Source organism: Orycteropus afer, unplaced genomic scaffold, assembly GCF_000298275.1.
Source record: "Orycteropus afer afer isolate SDZICR_OR568_19922 unplaced genomic scaffold, OryAfe1.0 scaffold00004, whole genome shotgun sequence".
NCBI lineage: Eukaryota > Metazoa > Chordata > Mammalia > Tubulidentata > Orycteropodidae > Orycteropus > Orycteropus afer.
The window spans coordinates 10,368,513-10,376,966 of NW_006921591.1; the positions used below are offsets into that span (position 1 = coordinate 10,368,513).

At 41.8% G+C, this 8,454-nt stretch overlaps 1 pseudogene; it reads right to left on the reverse strand.

Annotated features, from left to right (window-relative positions):
* Positions 1-1,455: 1,455 nt before the first annotated feature.
* The window catches only part of LOC103194651, a 127,492-nt pseudogene continuing 120,493 nt past the window's right edge, over positions 1,456-8,454 (reverse strand).

Genomic DNA, 8,454 nt, shown 5'->3' on the forward strand with positions numbered 1-8,454 from the left:
TGGTCGAATAGAGTCTGGTGGAACCCCTGAGAGAGACTATGACCCCTGATTACCCATCAGGCATAGAAATGGACTCATTCTCATGGATTGGCTCTTAACTCAACAGTAGAAAGACCTACATGCAAAGCACCTACCCCACGGCGATGCAATCAGCCATGAGACACCAGATGGGTAGCATTCACGTAAAGGGAAAGTTGGACAGACAGGAATGCATAGTTAACAGGGCACAGGGAGGGGGTAGTAACAGGGAGTGGAAGTGAGAGTTTGTTATGGTGGGGATGGTAATTGGGGTGTGAAATCAAATGTGCATGAACTGTTGAATGTAAAATAAATTTGCTCTGTAAATTTGCCCCCAAAGCACAATAAAATTAAAAAAAAAAAAAAATGCTGAGTGTGTTCTTCCATTTGGTTTTATAACTCCAATTCTTGGCACATTTCATTATAGTACTTGACTTTGTGTTCAATAGCTGCCCTTTGGAATTTTCTGTTCAACTCTTTTATTTCAGTATTTCTTCTATTTGCTTTAGCTACTTTACATTCAAGAGCAAGTTTCAGAGTCTCTTCTGACATCCATTTTTGTCTGTTCTTTCTTCCGTGTCTTTTTAATGACTGTTAGCTTTCTTCATATTGATGGTTCTGGTTACCTAGTACCACTCTGACAGGAAATATACCACAAATGGGATGGCTTTAACAAACAGGCACTTATTCTCTTACAATTTGGAGGGTTTAAGTCTGAGTTCCAAGTGCCAGGTTTTAGGGGCTGGGTGAAAGTCCCTCAATCTTGGGCTTCAGTTCTGCCTCCTGCTCCTGGCCCACTGAAGCTCCTGGCCCTTCACTCAGACAGCTACTGGTTGCTGAGACTGACAAGCTCAAGGCTGACAGGTAAAAAGGTATAGTCCCAATGTTACCAAGCCACACAGCAGGCCATTAATTCAAATCTAATGAAAGTCCCAATGTCACCAGAGCACGGCAGACTGCTAAACAATGACTTGGCTACATGCGGGGTTCAAGTGTGCCATAAGCTAGAGACAATTCTGAAATCTGTTTCTTATATATGGGAAGCAGACCACATCTCGAGAGCAGCTACTCAGCTGCTCATAGTAGATTCCACCATGGAGTTGATTGCCAGTCTCATCATGGGGAATAACCCCCACCAGCTGCCCAGGCACTCAACCAGGCCCAGCCAAGTTGACATGCAAACTTAACTACCACCACAATGATGTTCTTTTTTTATTTTATTTGTTTTTTAGTTCAGCACCATTTATTAAGCAATCTCAGAAGCTATCATAGCTGCTACATGTCAGCCTGTTCTGAAAACATCAAATACGCCTCCAATTCCTCTTGTCCAGTGCAGAAGGATCTTCCAGGTAGCTGATCAGCAAGAGACTGTGGGTGCTAGCTTCAGTGAAGGTGTCATACAGAAAGTGACAGGGTCTAGCACATTTACCCATGTCTTCAGAGGTTTTGAAAAAGGAGCTTTTGGGGGCCCAGACTCCCTGGCATTTTGATGTTATTAATGTGGGTTTTGTATTCCATAATGATATTGGGAAGTAGGTTAAGCACTTGGCAAATCATATCCTAGATTCATGTTGTGGTTACTTATTCACTGGCAGGGTTATTCCATATATAAATGATGTCTTCTTGAAAGTGGACAGAGACCACAGCCCCACAGATCTCTTCCCCAACCATGAATTATTCCCCCAACATGGCCAGGATGAGATTCTCCTAGCAATGAGATCCCCTTCCGTACCTTAATAATCCACTTGCCACCATTTTTATTTTCATCATCCTCCCAGATGGGCTTAAAGCTTCTTTGAAGAGATGGAAGTCACTTTGGTCTATCAGGTACCCAGAATGTACCATGTGGGTGTAAACCTCCAAAAATGCTTCCCAGAGACAAAGGTGCCAATATGTTTGATATCCTGCTCATAATTCTTGAGTTGCTGAGTTAGTCGGGGGTTCTCCTGGAGTACCAGAAAGTGTAGTTGCCCCCCAGGGATGCTCTGCTGGTTCAGGTACAACAGCCTTCTTCTTGCTGCTGCTCTGACTCTTGTCTTGTTCTGGTTTTTGCTTCTTACCATCGTTCTGTGTGCTGTGTTCTTCATTCTGATCATGGTACCCACTGTCATCATCTTTCAAGTAGTTGAACTTGTCATTCACCCTCTCACCATTGACTTCACCTCTGCCTCACAGAATGACCCATTTATGGTGTTCTTAATGTCATCCCACAACTCAGCTGATCTTTGGTCACTGGCTAGGCTCATGTTATTTGAATTACTCAAGGCTGAAGCCTTCTAGTGTACTCTGGATGGAGATGTGGTGGCTTGACTATCTGTAAACCATATGTTGATAAGTGTCATGGACTAGAGTAGTTCCCAGGCCCAATTATTTGGACTCGGATTGGAAAGTCCTTGATAGCCAATTATCAGGGGCACATGGTCATTTGGACCTTTATTTGGTGGAGCAAATAAATTCAGATTTGAGATAAGTCTTTTTGACATTATCCACTTGGAAAAATTTCCACTTTTACTTATATCTCTATTAATGACTGATCTTAACAAAAAGGCTGGCAACTCTTGCCTTTTGTTGTTGTTGGTAGGTGCCATCAAGTCTTGTCCAACTCATAGCAACCCTATGCACAGCAGAAAGAAACACCACCTGGTCCCATGCCAGCTCCATATGTCACAGCCACTGTGTCAATCCATCTTGTTGAGGGCCATCCCTTCTTTCATAAACCCTCCACCTTACCAAGAATGACATCCCTCTCCAGGGAATGGTCCCTTCTGACTAAAGTAGGTGAGATGATGTCTGGCCATTCTCTGTTCCAAGGAGCATTTCAGCTGCACTTCCTCCAGAATAGATCTGTTAATTCTTATAGCAGTACTTTCAGCATTCTTCGCCAGTATCACAACTCAAAAGCATCAACTCTTCTTTGGTCTTCTTTACTCATTGTCTGGCTCTCACATGCATATGAGGCACTTGGAAATATCATGGCTTGTATCAGGCACACCTTAGTCCTCAAGGAGACAACCCACTTGAAAGAGGTCCCTTGCAGCCAACTTGCCCAGTGCTATACGTCATCTAATGTCCTGACTGCTGCTTTCATTGGTATCAATTGTAGAAGCAAGCAATGTGAAGTCTTTGACAACTTCAATCTTTTCTCCATTCATCATGACACTGCTTATAGGTCCAGTTTTGAAGAATTTCAGTTTTTTTATATTGAAATGTAATCCATACTGCAGACTGTGTTCTTCAACCTTCATCAGTAAGTGCTGCAAGTCATCCTCACTTGCAGCAAGCAAAGTTGTGTCGTCAGCATATTTCAGGTTGTTAATGATTCTTTCTCCAATCTTGATGCCACATTCTTCATATAGTCCAGCCCCCAGATTATTTGCTCGGCATACAGATTGAACAAGTAGGGGGAAACGATATAACCTTAACACACTCCATTCTTGAATTTAAACCATGCAGTGTCCCCTTGTTCTGTTCGAACAACAGCCTCCTGGTCAATGTACAGTTCTTCATGAGTACAATCAAATGTTCTGGAATTCCAATTTTCTCAATGTCATCCACAATTTGTTATGATCTACACAACCAAATGTCTTTGCATAGTCAATAAAACACAAGTAAACATTTTTTGGTATTCTTTGCCTTGAGCCAAGATCCATCTGAAAGCAGCTATGATATCTCTTGTTCCACATTCTCTTGTGAATCCAGCTTGCACCTCTGGAAGTTCTCTGTCAATATACTGCTGCAACCATTTTTGAATTATCTTCAGTAAGATCTTACTTGCATATGATATTAATGATATTGTTTGAAAATTTCAACATTCTGTAGGATCACCTTTCTCTGGAATGGGTACAAATATAGATCTCTTCCAGTCAGCTGGACAGGTAGCTGTCTTCTAAATCTCTTGGTATAACCAAGTGAGTGTGTCAAGTAGGACATCTGTTTGCTGAAACATCTCAATGGGTATTCATTCCATCAGTTCCTGGAGCTTTGTTCTTTGCCAATTCTGTCAGTGCAGCTTTGACTTCTTCCTTCAGTACCTGGTTCTTGATCATATGCCACCTCCTGAAATGGATGAGGATCTACCAGTTCTTTTTGGTACAGTGACTTTGTGTATTCCTTCCATCTTCTTTTGATGTTTCCTGCATCATTCAATATTTTGCCCATAGAATCTTTCAATATTGCAACTCAAGACTTTAAATATTTTTCTCAGTTCTTTCAGCTTGAGAAATGCTGAGTGTGTTCTTCCCTTTTGGTTTTCCAACTGCAAGCCTTTTCACATTTTATTATAGTAATTTGGCTTTGTCTGCTCTAGATGCTCTTTGAAATCTTCTGTTTATCTCTTTTATCTTGTTATTTCTTCCATTTGCTTTAGCTATTCTCCACTCAAGGGCAAGTTTCAGAGTCTCTTCTGTCATCCAGTCTGGTCTTTTCTTCTTTTCTCATCTTTTTAGTCACTTCTTACTTTCTTTCTGGAGGATATTCTTGATGTCATACCACAACTCCTCTGATTTTTAGTCATTGGTATTCAATGCATCAAATGTATTCTTTAAATGGTCTCTAAATTCAGGAGGGATATATTCAAGATCATACTTTGACTTTCATGGACTGGTTTTAACTGTCTTAAACTTCAAGCTGAACTTGCATATGAGCAGCTGGTTGTCTGTTCCACAATCAGTTCTTGGCCTGGTTTTGGCTGAAGATATTGAGCTTTTCCATCACCTCTTGCCACAGATGTAGTCAATATCATTTCAGTGTACTCCATCTGGTGAAGTCCACTTCTATAGCCACTGTTTGTGTTGTTGAAAAAAGATACTTGCAATGAATAAGTCATTTGTCTTGCAAAATTCTATCATGCAATTTCCAGCATTGTTTCTGTCAACAGGCCAAATTTTCCAATTACCAGTGATTCTTCTTTGTTTCCAACTTCTGTATTCCAGTCACCAGGGATAATTATCACAACCTGATTGCACGTTTGGTCAATTTCAGACTGAGAAAGCCGATAAAAACTCTTCAATTTCCTCATCTTTTGCTTTGGTATTTGGTGCATAAATTTGAATAATAGTCATAATAACTGGTCTTCCTTGTAGGCATATGGATATTAACCTATCACTGACAGCATTGTACTTCAGGACAGATCTTAAAACATCCTTTGTGATGATGAATACCATGCCATTCCTCTTCAAATTGTCATTCCTGCCATAGTAGACCACAGGGTTGTCTGATTCCAAATGGCCAAAACCAGTCCATTTCAGCTCACTAATGCCGAAGATATCAATCTTTATATGTATTATTTCATTTTTGACAACTTCCAGTTTTTCTAGATTCATACTTTGTACATTCCATGTTCCGATTATTAATGGATGTTTGCAGCTGTTTTTCCTCAATTTGACTAGTGCCATATCAGCAAATGGAGATCTCAACAGTTTTACCTTATCCATAACAATAAGGCTGGTTCTACTCTCATGATGCAGGTCTTTCCTGGTCCTATTTTGAGAGCCTTGACCTAAGTGGCTTATCCTCCTGCATTGTATCAGACAATGTTTCCAGGCTATTCATAAAGTTGCATAATAATGTATCAGACAGTGCTTCTCTGCTGTCCATAAAGTTTTCCCTGGCCAATTCTTGAAAAAGTGGATGGGCTCTTCCTTATTCCTAGTCTGCCTCAGTCTGTAAGTTGTTGAAACCTGTGCACCATGTGCAACCCCACTGGGTTTGTGATACTGGTGGCACAACCTCAAACCTCACAACAACATGCCATCACAGTCGGACAAAGTGACAGACAACTTTGTCTCCCTAAGCTGTTCAAAACCTCTCAACCCTCCCCACTTTTGCTTACATGGATCCCTACCTCTTTCCTGCCACTTGGGGGCTTGGACTGAGTTCCCAGCCTTACCTGGATCCCTGCCGCTGCTTCCTTGCTCTGTCCTGCCCCCCTATCCCGAGCTGCTTCTCTGCTTTCTTCCTCTTTCCCATGGCTTGAGAGGGTCATGGTCTGGGTCCCTGACCTTACCTGGATCCCTGCCACTGCTTCCTTGCTCTGTCCTGGTGCCCCTGCTGGCTTTTTCTCTTGCTTTTCAGCCCTTCAGGAGCAGTCAGCCTCAGGGATCCAGGTGAGGAGAGGGAAATCAGGCACGCCCAAAGTAGAAGGGTGGGAGAGTGGGAGAAAGGGGATAAAAAAGTTAGGAACCAAGACAGAGGAGCAATCAGCCATAGGGATCCAGGTGAGGAGAGGAAAAGTGAGGAACTTGGACAGAGGAGCAGTCAGCCGCAGGGATTTAAGTGGGGAGAGGAACTCAGGCATGCCCAAAGAAGTAGTGAGGGAGAGCAGAAAAAAAAGGGATTAAAAGCCAGGAACTCAGACAGAGGAGCAGTCAGTTTCAGAGATCCAGGTGAAGAGAGGAACTCAGGCACGTCCAAAGCAGCAGGATGGGAGAGTGGGAGAAAGGGGATTAAAAGTCCTAGGAACCTGGACAGAGGAGCAGTCAGCTGCAGGGACCAAGGTAAGGGTGGTACCAGAGTTTTCCAACAGGGAGGCAAACTTATCTGTCGGTTTGTCCTACTGTGGTGACGTGTTGATGTGAGCTTTTAGGCTGAGACACTGGTGTTGCTAACCCAGCAACATGCACATGGTGCACAGGTATCATCCCAGCTTACAGAATGAGACAGACTAGGAAGAAGGAAGAGGCCGTCCACTTCTCAAATAATTGGCCAGGGAAAACCTTATGAATAGCAAAGAAACACTGTTGCATACATTACCAGGCAACTTTATGAATAGTCTGGTTGGGTTAGAAGGCTCTCAAAACAGGACAGGGAAAGAGCTGCATCATCTGATGAAACCCAGCCTTACTCATATGGAAAAGGTAAAGCTTTCGAGAATGTCGTTTGCTGATGTGGTGCCACAAAAATTGAAAAGAAACAGCCACAGATATCCATTAATCATCAGAACATGAAATGTATGAAGTATGAATTTAGGAAAATTGGAAGTTGTCAAAAAGGAAATGGAACACATAAAGATTGATATCCTTGGCATTAGTGAGCTGGAATGGACTGGTTTTGGATATTTTGAATCAGACAACCATGTGATCTACTATGCCTGGAATGACAGTTTGAAGAGGAATGGTGTGGCATTCATCATCACAAAGGATATTTCAAGATCTGTCCTGAAGTATAATGCTGTCAGTCATAGGATAATATCCATACACCTACAAGGAAGACCCGATAATACGACTATTATTCAAATTTATGCACCAACCACCAAAGCCACAGATGAGGAAATTGAAGAATTTTATCAACTTCTGCAGTCTGAAATTGACCCATGTAATCAGGATGTGCTAATTATCACTGCTGACTAGAATGCAAAAGTTGGAAACAAAGAAGAATCACTGGTAGTTGGAAAATTTGGCCTTGGTGAGAGAAATAATGCTGGAACCCGCATGGTAGAATTTTGCAAGACCAACGACTTGTTCATTGCAAACACCTTTGTTCAACAACACAAATGGTGGCTCTACAAGTGGACTTCACCAGATGGAACACACAGGAATCAGATTGACTACATTCGTGCAAGAGGTGGTGGAAAAGCTCAATATCTTCAGCCAAAACCAGGCCAGGAGCTGACTGTGAAACAGACCATCAACTGCTCATATGCAAGTTCAACTTAAAGTTGAAGTCAATTAAAATAAGTCCAAGAGAGCCAAAATATGATCTTGAATATATCCCTCCTGAATTTAGAGACCATCTAAAGAATAGATTTGAAGCATTGAACACCAATGACCGAAAACCAGAAGATTTGTGGGAGGATGTCAAGAATATTATCCATGAAGAAAGTAGGAGATCATTAAAAAGACGAGAAAGGAAGAGAAGATCAAAATGGATGACAGAAGACACTCTGAAACTTGCCCTTGAGCGGAGAGTAGCTAAAGTCAATGGAAGAAATGACAAGATAAGAGAGCTGAACAGAAGATTTCAAAGATCAGCTCGAGCAGATAAAACCAATCACTATAATGAAATGTGCAAAGATCTGGAGTTTGAAAAACAAAAGGGAAGAACCCACTCAGCATTTCTCAAGCTGAAAGAACTGAAGAAAAAATTTAAGCCTTAAGTTGCAATATTGAGAGATTCTATGGGCAAAATATTGAATGATGAAGGAAACATCAAGAGAAGATGGCAGGAATGCACAGAATCACTGTACCAAAAGGAGCTGGGTGATCTTCATCTATTCCAGGAAGTGGCATATGATCTAGAACCAATGGTAATGAAGGAAGAAGTCAAAGCTGCAATGAAGGAATTGGCAAAGAATAAGGCTCTGGGACTTGATGGAATACCCATTGAGATATTTCAACCAACGGATGCCCCATTGGAGGCACTCACTCAGTTATGCCAAGAGATTTGGAAGACAGCTACCTGGCCAACTGACTGGAAGAGATCCATATTTGTACCCATTCC